Source organism: Lonchura striata, chromosome 4A (assembly GCF_050655825.1).
Source record: "Lonchura striata isolate lonStrDom1 chromosome 4A, ASM5065582v1, whole genome shotgun sequence".
Taxonomy (NCBI): Eukaryota; Metazoa; Chordata; class Aves; order Passeriformes; family Estrildidae; genus Lonchura; species Lonchura striata.
In genome coordinates, this window is record NC_140742.1 from 4514880 (window position 1) to 4531283 (window position 16404).

The following is a 16404-nucleotide window of genomic DNA, read 5'->3' on the forward strand; positions in this document are numbered from 1 at the left end:
AAATTACTACAACTGTGAAAGCCTTATTAAAAGGAGTTTGCTGGAGTCAAGGAATTTCTGCTCCAATCAGTTTTGGGATCAGAGCCAAGCTGAGCCCACAGGTGTCTGGAGGTTCACAGGAACAAATGATCACTGCAGGAGCTCTTTGGGTTCCCAGAGCCAGGACAGGGTTTGGCTCAGCAAACTCACAAACTTGACATGAACTCTTGTTCAAAAGGATAAAAAAGTGCCTCTGCCATCGGGCTCTTCAGTTCCACCAAACACTGTTGATTTGTGGAGTTTGTTTGGTCGTGGACACAAAAATACACGGAATAATTCCATATTCTGGGAGGGGTCCCAGGACCTGAGAGGCCCATTCAGTGCAGGCGCTGTCGATGTCACCCATGGGTGAAAAAAGTGGTTTGAATTATCTGACAATAAAAAACAGAAGTGGATTCTCCTTGATGTTTTATGAGACATTTGCTTTTGTTTCTGCATCAGTTTGGTTTTATAAGCAGTTTGGGATCATATCCCTGGCCATCATTTTTCCTAAATAAATCCAGAATCCCAGAATGTTTTGGATTGGAAGGGCCCTTAAAGCTCACCCAGTTCCACCTTCCATTTTCCCACATTGCTCCAAGCCCCATCCAACTGGCCTTGGGCACTTCCAGGGTGGAACAACCCAACAAAAATTCCATCGTAACTCTTGGAAAGGAAAATTTTCTAACTTGTTGCATCCCTCAAAATAAATGAAATATCAAAGCTGAGCATGCAATGCTGGGAAAAGTAGTCTGAGTAGTAAAATGTTTCACTCTATTAAAACTTCTTTTGCTACCACATGTTAAAGGAAATGAATGTTTTTGTTGAATTTTGTTTTGTTGAATACATTGAGTTTTTCATCTAGCAGTGTTTGTTCAACATAAGTAAATACACTGAAGTATTTAAATGCTTTTGAATTCCAAGGGATTTGATACTCCCAAGTGTAATTTCAGCCTTTCAAATTTTATAAATATTTTATAAAAATACAGAATATATCACGGTTTAATTACTTAGGATGACTTATCCACTCTCTGAGAAGTTTTCTATAATTGTTATTCACTTTTACCATGGAAAAATGTTGTTATATCAAGAAAGATGATCTCTACCTTCACACTTTTATTTTATTTTATTTTATTTGCATCTTCTTGTTGTCCTCACCATCCTTCTCAGCCTCATCCTAATGCAAATCAAAGACCTAATTTGTATGCAATACTTTAATTTCAAGCCCTGTTAGATGACACTGTTAAATATTTGCACGGTGTATTTTTACCAGCAGATTCTTCATCAGCCACATATTTCTGCAGCAGCGAATTTCAGATTTCTAACTGCCACATAGAATTTCAGTTTTCTTCCTGAATGACCTGCTTAAAATAATTAGCTTTTTTCCTTATGCTGAGCTGACAGCTACCTGGGAAACAGCAGGTGCTCTCAATGTTAATAATGCTGTGCAGCCCAAGGCCTTTTTCCTTAAATTCTTAGCATAAAGAAGATTGCAGCAAAGTCATATTTGTTGAATAAATTGTGAAGATGCTTCAGCTTAACAGAATTAGAGAGGAAATCAAAATACACAAAGCAAGGAACAGAGAATTAATATTGTATTTTCCCAGAGGCTTTGGCTCCCCAAGTGCTTGGTTTGTGGTGCTGAGATCTGTAAATGATTCCTGGTTAATGCTGGGCTGTGAATTAGTGATGACCCAGCAGAGGGTCTCATGGCTTGGGTGGAGCATCCTCAGGGGTGCTATGGGGGATTTTTGAAGGAATTTTGAACGATTTAGAGATGGGACCTCTGAGCTGGTTTGGATGATGTGTTTTATTTTTTTTATCTTCGACATAGACAGGAAGGGTGAGCTCAGCTCACATCTTTACAGCATGGTTCAGAAGGTCACAAGATCCCTAGCTACAAGACCTTTTAAGGATTTATTGACCAATAAAACAAGGATGTTTATGTTTTTGACCCAGTCCTTAAATATTTTGCCTTATGGACCCATGCAACAGTGTCAGCTTTCTTAGCCAATCATGTTATGACACAAAACTCAGAGCACTGCATTCTAATCTCCTTGTTTACCTTTGTAATTACTTTTCCCCCTATATCTTAAACTCTAAAACTCTAAACTTTCTTTCACTTAAGACATCTCTACTTTTACTATAAATCCACATTCTCGCTTCTGTCACCTAAGTTTGGGAGCCTTTTCCAAGGTCTCAGATCAAATCCTGTGTTTAATTCTAAGCTTTGGCTCAAAGTCCTGACAATTGCCTGCATTTTGACTGCTCATGCTGCAGGTGCCAAAGTGCTGCAGCCAAGGGGAAGGGCACCCACAGGAGCAGCTCTCCCAGGTTATCTGGGAAGTTCCTGGACCAAGCTGATAGTAAAAGGTTTTTTAAATCATGGGGATTTGGGGAGTTAGAAGGAAAATTTAACTTAGTAGTCCTGGGAAAACACCCTGGGAAAGTATAGACCTTGTACTTGCTAGAACTGCACCTGTGTAACAAGTATATGATAAATGATATAATTGTTAGATGTGATGGTTGTTTAGTCATTAAATATAATTACTGTTTAATGGTAAGAATAATCATGAGAAACTGTGGTCAGGGGCTTGAGAAAAGACCACAAGAGATTCATGCTTGAATAAGATCAATGTATAGAATAGAACAATATAAGTTTAATAATTAATATGCAAGTTATATAAGGATAGAATATAAAATATATTCAGCTCGAAAGCCATGTCGGAGTCAGATTTGGGTCTGTACCCCTGACTCCCAGAGCTCTTCAATAAAAGCACCTGCAGATAATCATATTCTGTGATTTTCTGTGTTCCTGAATGCCAACAAAGCCCCACTTGTCACCTTGTCTGGTTCTCCCCAGGACCAGGGGGCTTCCTGCTGGCCCTTCCTTGCTGCCAGGGTGGCACTGTCCCCTGCCACTGTCCCCCTGAGCACCTGCACCAAACCTCACACCGGCTCAGAGGAGACATTGGGATGAAATCCTTGACTGTGGAGGTGGTGAGGCCTCGGCACAGATTGTCCAGAGAAGTTTTGGACTCTCCATTCCTTGTTCAGCACCAGTTTGGATGGGGCTTGGAGCAGCCTGGGACAGTGGAAGTGTCCCTGCCATGGCAGGGTGGCACTGGATGAGCTTTAAGGTCCCTTCCAACCCAACACATTCCAGGATTCTCTGATCAGAACTTTCTACTGAGCACATCCAATCCTGGCACTGCAGTGCAATGTGAATCCACAGCATACACACATTTAGAAGAAAAGACAATTTACCACTCAAAAACCAGTACTGCATATAACATTTTGTGAAAATGGGTTTCGAAAGCTGTTTGCTACTTTGAGCATGTCCCAGAGAAGTAAATTCAGTACCCTGACAGGCATTGCAGAGTTTTAGAGAGCTGTGGGGTATAACAGGGACAGGAAGGTTCCATTCCAGAGGGAAGCACATGGAGCACTCCTGAAGGCCTCGATTCTCTCATTAAAAAGACTTTTTCCTTGTATTTTTGTAACAATTATCTAATGATTTCCAACCCATATGCTTGTACCAGATGTCTGAACCTTTGCAGACCAAATCATATTTATTCCTTCAGACAAACCACTTCATATTACTTAGTAATAATTCTCAGGATCATTATTATCATTCTCATCACTTCAAATCCAAACACAGCAAATATGATGAATAACACGCTTCAATTTTTCCCCTTGATTAATGGGCTGTGTGTGTGCACAAAAACACTTCAGTCTGGAAGATGTGATTTCCCTGGTGAAGCCATTGCTGGCCAGATCTTTCTTGGAACACTTTCCCTGCACTGTGGAACGAATATAATTTGGAAGTGCAAGCACTCAAAATGAAACTTTTCTGTGCTACAGATGCTAAAAGTATTAATTGCCGTTTCTCTGCATTTTGCCGAGTCTTCCTGACACTATTAAGAATTGTTACTCTTCAAATATTTGTGAAATTCCTGCAAAAGACTTGTGAAATACCTGTAAAACTCAGAACCTTTATTTACATCTTTGCACTTCGGGCCCCTAAGAACTCTTTCTGCCCCTTTAGCAATCCAACACCAATGAAACGCTGGAGTTTTGCTGTACTCCAGAGCCAAAAACGAGTTAATCGTGCACGATGTAGATAGGGTTGTCATTACCCTTTGACAGTCAATGATGTGTGTGCCGGGCTGGCTGATGTGATAAGGAGCAGAACCTCCCCAGCAGGATGCTGATAATGATCCTGCCCCCACCAGCCTCTCATCCCAGCAGCTCTGATCTCCCGCCCGCAGCCAAAGCCCTGAAATGCATTTCCTTTCCCGAAATGAAAGGAAACCACAGGCTGGGATGTGGCTGTCCCTAAAACAGGAGCTGCTCCATACAGTGAAGGCAGCGCCCCGGGGCTGCAGGAGGGGACCAGGCACAGCTTTGAACATCATCCATCACCCCTGTCTGCTGGAATCTGTTTGGATCACAATATCACGCACTTCTATCAGGGCAAAAATGGGGATACCACCATGATGGCTTGGCTTAATACAGATTTAGAAAAAGTATCAGTTTCTGAGCCGTAAATCCCATATTTACCTTTACATCAGCGTGTCCATTTCCAATTGGATGTCCTGCAAACCAGAGTCAGTGCATCTGTACATAACAGTGCTTTTCACCTTCATAGAATCCCAGAATCCCAGAATTATTTGGGTTGGAAGGGACCTTAAAGCCCATCCCATTTCACCCCTGCCATGAGCAGGGGCACCTCCCAGGCTGCTCCAAGCCCCAATGTCCAACCTCAGCTTGGCACTGCCAGGGACCCAGGTTCCCTGGGCACCTGTGCCAGGACCTGCCCACCCTCACAGCCAGGAATTCCTTCCCAAAATCCCATTTAAATCTACCTTGCTTCAGCTTAAAGCCATTCCCCCTGTCCTGGCACTTAATGCCCTTATTTAGTTAAAAATTTCAGTTGCATATCTGCTCTGTGTCTTTTATCAGAAGTCATTTCAGATTTTGTCCACAACAGACACAGACTGCCATGTCTTTTTTCAATTTCTAGGTTTTGTTTCAACTCTGGTTAATATCCTCCTCATCTATAAGCATTTATTGATTTTTTTAGAGCTAAACCAACCAATAAAAACACAGGAGTGGGAAATGGGAAATGCAGAGAGGCAAAATGGAAGATAATGGAGGCTGGAAATGAGGCTAGCTTTAACAAACTCTGCTTTAACAAACTCTGCTTTAATAAACCCTGCTTTACTAAACTCTGCTTTAACAAACTCTGCTTTAACAATCCCTCCTTTAACAAACTTTGTTTTAACAAACTCTGCTTCTCTGCTAGTTAAAATTGGTTCTATCTAGACAACCCTTGGTAGATCACTATAATTTTTAAAATTAAAAAAAAAAAAAGAGAGAGACTATACCAGTGCATGATTGCACTGTGATCTAAAGTGTCCCTCAAGAATATTTCCTAATTAAACTGCTTGATCAGTTTTATTACCTTAATCAGTGCAGCCAGCCTGCAGAAGGGACTGACACTCCTGCAGCCAGGATCCTGCACTGCCAGAGAGGATTTCTTTTCAGAGCTCCCTCTCTCACCAGCCTGACTTTTGGGCCAGGTTCACTTGTGTGTGAGGTTCACTAAAATTAGCTTAACTTCAGCCAGGCTTTGGAGACGGACTGCAGAAAATTTAACACCACAAAATGCTGTTCTTGTTGTGTTTTATGGTGCCAGGGGAATTGGCAGTCACTGGGATTGAAAAGAAGAGGGATCACAGCGCATCCCCAATGTAAATACCATGGAATCCCTAATTCTTCAGGAAAAATCTCAGTCAGTGCCCCATTCCTAAATTTATTACAGGAGATTAAGGAAGACAACATGTTATTTTCAAGTACATAATTTCCAGTACTTTTGAGGCATCTTGTGAATTAATCTCAGAGCATAACTGATCATCTAGAGATGCAAATCAAGATTATTTGCCAAAAAACCTTGACTACAGGAAGTGGTAAAATGTCCTTCAGACCAAAATGATATGAAATAATCTTACCTTTAAATTCCTTTGTTCTTCTTGGATGCTTTTTAGAAACCTTGTTTAGTTTTAATTCTCCAAAGAACCACAGTTCCTGTTTCAAACTGTATTTGACCAATATTTTAACATATCCATTACATGGTGGGGTTTGTTTTGTTTTGTTTGTTTGGTTGGTTGGTTTTTTTTTTTTTGGTGGGTTTTCTCTGTACCAAATCTCAATTATGCAAATTCTGTTATCATTTTGGGAATGCTTAGTCATGGAGCTTCATTACCATGTTTTTGGGGATGATAACTGTGGAGCAGAGAAAGACAGTGGCTCCAGAATTAGTGATGGTCTGATAGTCAAATATAAATTATTCTGGGATATTTTGAACTGCTCCAAATTGATGATAATTATGTTATCAGGCATGGATGCCTACTAGAGTTAACCATAGGTGCAATTTATATTTTTCTGCTCTACCACCACTGTTGGTTATTTGATATGAGGACAAACAGAGACTGTTCCAGGATGGCTTTAAAATTGTGCTACAAGGGTTCATTTTGTCCTTTAATGTGACAGCCTGCCAGTTTGCAGGCAAAAAAATTAAAAAGAAATATTGTCTATCATTTAAAGACTGGATATTAATGAGATTTGAAAGAATAATTTGATGAGAATTTCAGCAATTCAAATCAAGTATGACACTGGAGGGTGAAAGGAAAGCAAAGAGCACTGGGGTGAGTCCTGGCAGGCTGACAGTGCACAGAACTGGGCAGCTTTGGATCATTTGGAATTCCTGCCTGGATGTCCTGACGTGGAAGTGCAGAACTCCCAAACTCATATTGGGATATTTCAACCCCTCTGATAAAATGGCAAAGGCTATGTGGAATTAACTCGTTCCAAAAAGCCAGGATTCCTCATCTACCAGCATCCTTTCATTGTAAAAGTTGATCATAAAAGAAAATGGAAATATAGAAAATGTTTTAAGAAGAAACTCTGCTGGTTTGATACCAGAGGGGACCTTCTTAATGAAGAAACTACAGATCTACCTTCAGATGAACAAAATGTGGCAAGGGGGGACACACAAAGAGCATCCACAGAAAATGGGGAAAATAAAACTCCTTTCCACGTGCTGAGTGATATTGATGGCTCTTGGAATGGTTCACAGATTGAATTAAAATACTTTCATGGCAGCATCATTTGAGCAATTTGGTTTCTAGTTAAAGTATTGCCTCATTGCTGATATGCAAATAATGATTGCTGCTGCTGCTGCAAAAGGGATTGATAATTTGGCCTGAGAATTTTCGGATAAACAAGAAATATTTAATGTGATGTCCCAGTGCATATTTCTGTCAGCAGGTGATGGCTTCCTTAGCACATTTCCCAATGTTTTTAAGTCAATAAATGAAAGATTTGAGAAGAATATTTCTCCATTTTTCCAAGACTTTTTTAAACTAATACTTTATCTTTCTTTTTCTATCCTATGTGGAAATTTCCAGGCTATTATTCTATTTTTTTTTTTTTTTTTTTTTTTTTGTTACTCAGATAATTATTTGTTACATTTTTGATGGATTATTCACTAGCTCTCTTCATTCTCCAGAATTTATTTCTGCAAGAGCAGCATTGCTGAGCTACTGCCCTAAGCGGATCCATTTCTATTCATGTGACATTCAAGTAGTGAATATTCTGAATTCTTCGTTCTGAACTTCTCTTACATTATATTACTCTACCTGTTCCCTCCAACCCCATGCAAATTTCAAGGGTTTTTTCTTTGCTTTGAGTGTCTTTTTCCTCTTCTAAACTACAAAGTTTACAAGTTTTTTTATAAGGAAGGGAATTTCTCAGTGTGGCTTGGCAATGAACAGTTGAAATCTCTTGACAATGGGCAATTAAAGTCTCTCTCAGTGTTCTGTAATTGAGGGCATTTTCAGGATGAGCTCATTGTTGGTGCTGAGTGATCAGTGACAGATGCCTGCAGAGGACCCTCCTGGATTTAGGAAAGTGCAGCACATTCCTGTGTAGTGCAAACTCATGAAATCCCAGACTGGTTTGGGTTGGAAGGGACCTTAAATCCCACCCAACCCCACCCCTGCCATGGGCAGATTCACCTCCACTGCCCCAGGTTGCTCCAAGCCCTGTCCTGGCCTTGGCACTGCCAGGGATGGTTCACCCATAACTTCTCTGGGCAAACTGTGCCTCCCTCTCCACTGGACAGGATTTCATTATTGGGTACCACTGCTGCACCTCCCTCACATCTCCCAGGGAAGCAGCATTTCATGCTCTGAAAGAGAACCGAGGAGATTCACAGGAGATTTTAGTGAAGAATCTGTGAAACAGCAACATTGGCCTTCTTTCCAGCTGCCCCTTAAAGCTCCCAGGAGCTGTGCTTGGCTTCTTGAGGCTGATGATTTTCACCTCCCTTGGGATTTTGGATGCACTTCACTTCCAAATCCCTGCAGTCATCTCCAAGATACTCAAAGCTAGAAAATTTTGATGTTAAATGAACAAATTCCTTCACAATCTAATGCTTATTGTCCATCTCATTATGAAAAAGGCAAGAAAAATTCTGCTAGAGAGAAATGGGAATAAACAGGAGAGAGGCAAAAAGGGAATGGGGAAGCTGGTGGAGAGAGAGAGAAGTAAAATGCTTTAATTCAGGTGATCACTGGCATGTCTGAGCTGTCAGGCTGGCACCCCTGTCTGCCTGCACTCAGAGAGTTTTCCATGAAAAAGAAGCAGATGTGCCAAATGAATATTTTCTAGAGCTGTAGCAGTTTCAGCACACTTATAAAAACACAATTTCTGCCTTAAGAACTCTTTTTCTAGGCTTTGTTTGGTTCTTAGAATGAAAAAGATGGACATATTTGTAGGGAATAAAGCTGAATGTATTTTGTAAAATTACTGGCTGCCACGTTTTTATTTCAAACATGCCACCTACGTTGGAACTAAAAATGCTCCACAGTCTTTTTATAATTCATCTTTGCTGGAAAACAGTTGGTGGAGAATTTGAGTAGGAAAACCCAAACATTGCATTGGCCTTGAATCCTCCTGAGCACTTCTCTGCAGAGGGTCAGCCAGGATATGTTTTGGGAGCTGTCTGAGTGTTAGTTAATCAGAAATAATTTCATTTTGATTCCTCACTAGAGCCCTTCACAAATAAAACCCCATCATTTTTTCCTCTCACTGAATCCTTTAAGAGTAACTCCTGAACCTTCCCTTTCCAGCTCCTGCCCTCACTGCAATGGCATCAGGGAAGAGAAAGTCGTGTTTACTAAAAAAACCTAAACTACAAAAGTAACAATTGAAGTTAGTAATGCAAAGCAGCATTTAGAATACACCTACAAAATCACTCTGGGTGGAAAGGATGAATGTAGATTATTGCTTCATTGCAAACAGAAGCACAAGACTTTGAACCCATCAGAATGAGACACAACAAGGTTTCTCAGGCAGGAATGTTTCTTTAGCCAAGCATGGTGAGCATTTAGAAGCATTCCTTGAGGACAGGCCCAGGAAACAAGGAGCTGCCTTCCCAGGGGTCTGAGACACGATGTGGAGCAGAGATTTGCTCCCCCACCTCTGGGTAGTGTTTTCCATGCATCCAAATGATATTTATGATGTATTTTTCTGCACAATGCAATGTTTCTCCAACTGCTTTCCAACCCAGGCAGCCAGGAATCCTGTAGCACTGAGATGTTCTGCTCTTTTCCTAGGAAATCCACATTTTACAAACTGGCTGCAGTGTTACACACAGTTCTCAGTGTTATGGCACATGGGCTGATGCCAATCCTGCCAAAGGAAGGAAAAATATAAAAATTGGAAAGAGTGGGGTGTCGCCCTACAACATGAAATAACTCACACACTCACTCAAGATGCAAAAGAAGGAAAAGAGGAAGTTTTATTCCTGACCTCACAATATATAGAATTCCAAAAGTGGCAGTGGATTGGAGGATGGAATTGCCACCTCTCCAACCACACTGGTCAAACCAACAGTCCATCAATTCTCTCCTCCCACAAAGAAGAATGCAAAACAATCATTATTTACATGAACAGTGTGTGAGAACTCCAGTAGAAATATGTAAATATCAGAAGGGTAAAGAAACTTTTAAAAGAACTTTAAAACTTTTAAAATAACAGGGCGACAGTGGGGCAAGAAAGTCTGGGAAGAAACCATGAAAGCATCTTACTGCTGAGCAGGATCCAGTGTCTTTGCAGCTTCCTGGCATACAGCACCTCATTTATTGTGGCCTGAAAGTGCCACCCACAGCAGCCAATTTATCCTGAATTTTGCTTCATAAGGTGAAGCACTGTGAAGTAACGGAGAGCTGGAGAAGGTTGAGCTCTTCTGAATTTGCATTGCCCCTCTGCCCTCCCTGGGATGGTCAGGGCTGGGAGAAAGTTGGGGATTTTGCATCATTTTAACAGATGGTAAAGGTTACAAGGCCCAGCAAGGCGTGACACATTGTCTGACTGCTGATACTAAGCTGCAAGACAATAAAGTAAATTTCTTTACATAATGACCTGAAAGATTAGTTACGCTTGATAAATGTGACTTGAGAGACTCTCATTGAGCTCAGACTTTTCTCTGGGAGCAGAATTACATTTCTTAAAAGGTCTGAATGTATCTGCTTTGTAGATAGGGAAGTTTCAGAATACAGTCCTAAATAACCTGATAATAAATACAGACCATTAAATTGCTAAATGTTGCTGAAATCTTTTATGGAGACAGTGCTAACCCAGTTGGTTCTTGGAAGATATATAGACCAGTTTCTAATTGGTCCTCCAAGTGGAGCTAGTGAAAATTAGGTAATAGTGATAGGGATGCAGAAATACCTCAGCCAAAATAATTTCCATAGAGAATTAGAGATAGACTTGATTTAGGAAGTCTTTGTACAACATTTAGCTGTGGGCCAGCTGGCAATGACCCCAAGCACAGCTGCAGTCACTGGGAGGACACAAACTGGAGCCATGGGCTCAGCAAAGTGTTTTGTTGTCCCTCCAGGTTGCCAGCGGTGCACAAACTGAATTAAAGCCGCAACAGTCAAAGCCTTGAGGGCACTGGCTCTTGGTAATCCTGCCAGTCTTTTGAGCTCTGTTTCATACCTTACCCTCTGGGGCAGGGAGGAATGGAGGAACGGGCCTTTGGGGAATGTTGGTGGAAGTGGAGCAGGTCTGGGTTCGCTCCTGGGGCTGCAGCTCTGACGATCACCAGCTCTGCTGCTCTCCTCGTGAAACACAGCAGGAAAACCTCTGACACTTGGGCATCATCTCCCGTGCTTATTCTGGGAAATAGAAACTGTGAAATATCCAGGAGGAAGCCAGAGCTATAATCTCTTTGGGACTTTTGATATTTCAAAGATGAGGGTGATTCCCAACAAGAAGCCATCCCAAGGTCTTGGCTGAGCTGGTAGAAGCCTTGAGAAGGCATTAGGTCACTCTGCTGGGGACAGACTGGGCACAGAAACGCTTCCAGAGGGACACTGGAGCTCTTCTCAGTTGTATTCAAAACCTCCTACGAAGGGAACAGCCCAACCTGCCTGGACAGTAGTTCCAGCACTTAACTGTGCTGAATTTTGGGAACTTGTTCCTTGAAATCTGACCTTTAGCACTTCCACTGCAAAGCTGTCAACTCTGAGGCAGGCTCGGCTGAGCCTTTAGAAGCAAACAGCTTACAGCACTCAAGAGTTGTTCACAAAATTCATTACTGAGAAGCATTAAAGCCCCAAACTTGTGAGAGAAATCAGGGAGGAATTGCAGCCAATTCTGATTCAGTGACTTCCTCCAGACAACTGGAAATGTGGTGCCAGCAGAACACAGGAATCCAAGGGGGAGCCACAAGAGCAAATTGTTTGTTTCAGTTGTACAAGCGGTGAGAGCAGAGGAAAACAGTGAAACCTTTACTTTAGAACAGCTTGGAAACTGAACTCTAATTCTGCATTTGTGGCTCAGGTCTCTCCCAAACCTATTTGTCTTGGGAAAGAGCTGAAAAGATGCTATGAACTCTACATTTTTCTAAATAAGGCACGACCTCGGTTATCCACTCCGGTTTCCAATTGCATCTGGTGGAACTGTGCTCCTGCTGGCGGGATGCCGAGGTCAGGAGGGGGGACAGGGATGCCGAGCATCACCAGCCCAGCACCTCCAGGGCTGCTTTTGCCGTGGATCACAACCTCAGCTCTGCTTCCAGCACCTTCTGGGACCTGAGAAATGTGATGTCCTGCAAAGAGAGGAGGCTCCCTGCCTGTGGCACTGCTCCAGCACAGGTGGTGATCTAATGGGAAGGGAAGGAAGAGGGAGAGGGGTTTGCCGGAGCCCGGCGTGATGTGAATGTTAACAAATCCTCTCACGTCATCAGCTCCCTGCTCTCCTCTCCCTCCCTCCCTGCCTTTCCCTTTCATGAGCCAGCCTGAAATCAGGGAATTACATGCTAAGGAAAACCCTTCAGCTAAACATATAATTATTCTGCACAGGATCAGTGCAGCATAGTTAATCAGTTTACAAACTGAATTAATTTTTATTTTTTTATGTCTACATCTCCTGTTGAGGGTGCAGAAATTCTGTGTTTAAAGGGGAAAACATGGCTCGCAGTTGTGAAATGAGTATCTACAGCAGACCATTTATTAGGAGAGAAACCTCCACTGCAGGCTGTTTTGGCAGACAAACCTGTCAGTCCCCAAGACTTTGAATCACAGACTCTGTGTGGAGTTATTACAGATACTTAAGGAATAGCTGGTTTCCCATTTTAATTTTCAGCTCTTCAATAACACTGCATTCTCTGAAAATCGCAGCTGTATTTCATTGCATTGTATTTCATTTCATTTCCTTGGACTGCTTTGAAAAGTGACTATTTATTTGGACAGAGGTGTCACTTCCCTGTAAATGAGTTCACATTTTAAATGACCTACTTGTAAACTGCTCCCCTTAGGAAGTACAACATCTCCAATGCTCTTGCTTGTAAAAGTACAGAGAATTCCCATCAGATTTTGCCTCCAATGGAAACAGAAAGTCTCACTCTTTTGTTAATTCAGTAAGACATCCTAGGTCCCCTCTGCATCCCAAACCCCCAGATTCTGTACAGGACTCCCCTGCTCAGAGCACGTTAAAATAGATGGGTTTGGGTTTGGAGTGTTCACTGATAACCTGCAAAACGTCCCTGAGTTTCACAGGGAGCTCCTGCACCAAAAAGCAACAAAAATCTCCAGGTAAAGCATTCCAGATGCACATCTTGGAGGGCAGTTTGCCATTTACTCCCATTAGTGTGTTAAACCTAATCCAGGGAAATCTGACCAGCTGGAAACCACCCTGACCCTGAAGGCACTGGGGATTTTATGGGTAATGTTTGTTTTCCAATGGGGAAATCTGAGCAAGGCAAAGCTTTTCCTTAAAAAAATCCCATTATTTTGGGTCCATAGAACACATCCCCAGGAAAACAGGTAAGTTATGTAAGAAATGGCTGTAACCAGGGAAAACACCTGAAAACCATTTGGAGATGTTTAACATTTTGGAAAATTTGGGGAAAAAAGAATACTGACTAAAAACTGTTGCTAAAAATGCCTCTCCAGTTAATGTTGTCAGCTCCTTTGAAACCTTCCCTTTTAACCACATCTGCCAAACCTAACGAAGTATGTTTGCATAGAGACAAAAGTATGCAGAGTTTTAACTTCTAGAACCCCTGAGAGCCTCAGGAATCAATTTCCCCAGACTTGCACGGCCTTTTCAGGTTGTCCACACCATCAGATGCAGTTCCCTAATTGAATTCCAGTTGAGTGCGTTCCCGAGAAAGGAACTGTGGATAAATGCAAGATGCCAACTTGTCATGACAATGTTCCTTAAAGCTTACCAATTTTTACTTTTTTGGCAAGTAACATTTCCTAAAGGAAAAGAACAGAAGGGTGTCTCCTCCTGAGGGGGGGTTCAGGCTGCAGCTGCTGCTCTCATCGTGTGCTGTAACCAGGACACTTTCTGGGGACCTGGGTCTCAAACCATTAACATCATTTTCGTGGCTTCCTTCCATCTTCTCTACAGTTATTTGATGCTTCTGGTACTCACTGCTAGTTAGTTTCAAAACATGGGCTTTGCTAACAGATTTTAGGAATAAGTTCTAATGGCTTGAAGGGATGTGATAAATGCAAGTTTTAAACCGTGTTGCTATAATTTCCCTGTGAAATATGTTATCACTTACAGTCTCCACAAATAAAACTAATTGTCTACATATTTATAAGCCCCCCAAAGGTACATTACAGAGGCATATTTGTTCCATTGTTTATTAACATGTTGCTCTCTACGGTCAAGATAATACTCATTCCTAAAGTAGTAATTTTTTGAAAGTGTCTTTGATTTATCTTCTAATGCTGTGAAAGAAGTGACCTTTCAGAATAGAAGAACCACATAAAAGCTACCTTTTCACTGCAAATCACTGCCTGTGCAGACCTTCGACCTCACTGGCACATGGATTTAGCAGAGTGACTGTAGCCAACAGCTGAGCTACACAACACATGGAAATTACAGGCAAACAGTGGCCACAGTTAGGCAATTTTTGCAAAGCAAGGTAGTTATAAGTGGTATTAAACTGACTCCAGTCTGCCATTTGTGTGGGTCAGGTCTTTGGCTGCAACTGAACAATGCATCTGCAAAGGGATAAAAAGGAGGCTTGCAATATTAACATGGGGAAAAGGGACAAGTGTGCAACTTTCCTGCTTGTGGGTGTGCAGCTCATGCTACCAAGGAAAATATCAATTTGTGAATACTTCAATGTTCACTGCATCATATTTACTTATGCTTGAACACAGAGGCACAGCACTGACAATGCTGCCTACACCAGATATCCCTGTGGATGGTGCACTGTGCAGGCTGGCATGGAAATCCAAGTGTCAGGCAACTCCAGACATTCAAAAATCTGCTGCTTGTGTGACCTTCCTGCACTGCACATCATGGATTACTGCTCCCCAGCATGTAATTAGTTTGCATCAGGAAGGATAAAAAAGTAGCAGGTAGTAATTTTGAATTTAGCAACAAGTATTCTACATGCTTTGACACGTAATTTAAATTATAATTCAAGTAAGGAGTTAAATTAGCAGAATGATCTGTCCACTTTTTAACTCTTTCATGTACTGGGAATGAAGGTGTGGGTCAGATAACTCCTCTGCAAATACATTAGGCTTTGCTATCACCTAATGACATTGTAGCCTGGGGATCAATTCTGTATCTAAAGGTTTAGGACTCATCCCAATGACCTGCTTAAACACTCCCAATTACCCCGAGTTCCCAACGCCTGAGAAACAAAGTACATCCATTCCCCCAGACACCGTTTGCTTCACAAGACTCTGCGCTGGTAGGAGAATAATTAGCTGATAATGGCAACGTGTCTGATGAGCACCAAAACAGCCCAATTTCAGCGAAGTGTGGAGATGCACCTCAGCAAAATGAGATCAGAACCATTCCTCTATTAATGAGAAGACTTTGAAAGCTTTAAGGACATTCGAGTGGGCATCCAATTCAACCCTCCCATAAGTTCAGTCATCACATCACAGGAATCATTTCCAGGAGTAACCTACACCCCAAATTTGCACCTCTACTCCTTATATAACAGAGATCCCCCGTGGCAGGAATTATTTGTCTCCAAGACAGGCAGCTCATCAGAAGCACTGTATAACAACACTAATGCATCCCACGGTGGGAATACATCCTCCCCCCACTCCGGAGAAATTTAAACCACTTATCATCAGAACAATCCCTCGCCCTCCCATCCATCCCGGTCTGTTTGCAGCACAGCCGAGCATTGTCAGGCAAAACATGTCACAGCTGACGGCTGTGTTGTGAAACTGCGAATGTGCAGGGAAATCATCATTCCTGTCAAGTTATCCCGGCGAGTTTCCCCCGCGGAGCCGCGCTCAGCCCTGCGGAGCCTCGGACAGGCAGCCTGGGCAGGGCAGGACAGGTCCCTGGAGGAGCCTGGGCAGGGCAGGACAGGTCCCTGGAGGAGCCTGGGCAGGGCAGGACAGGTCCCTGGAGGAGCCTGGGCAGGGCAGGACAGGTCCCTGGAGGAGCCTGGACAGGGCAGGACAGGTCCCTGGAGGAGCCTGGGCAGGGCAGGACAGGTCCCTGGAGGAGCCTGGGCAGGGCAGGACAGGTCCCTGGAGGAGCCTGGACAGGGCAGGACAGGTCCCTGGAGGAGCCTGGGCAGGGCAGGACAGGTCCCTGGAGGAGCCTGGGCAGGGCAGGACAGGTCCCTGGAGGAGCAGGATGCCTCAGTCCAGCCCCCGGCTCCTGGTGCTCCTTGTGGTACCCAAAACTACAGACAAGCGCTGCACAGCCACTGCATCAGATCACCTGATATGAGCAAACCAGACCTAATGAGGGCAAATTTAAAGCAGCCAAACATCCCGGCGTTACCCTGTGCGAGGCATAATGGAGCCG

General features: G+C 42.8%; 1 protein-coding gene across 2 annotated transcripts in view; it reads right to left on the minus strand.

The window, feature by feature from the left end:
- LOC110471139 (connector enhancer of kinase suppressor of ras 2) overlaps positions 1 to 16404 on the minus strand; it is a 172280-nt gene that overhangs the window by 154762 nt on the left and 1114 nt on the right. The gene's annotated exons all lie outside the window — the stretch shown is intronic.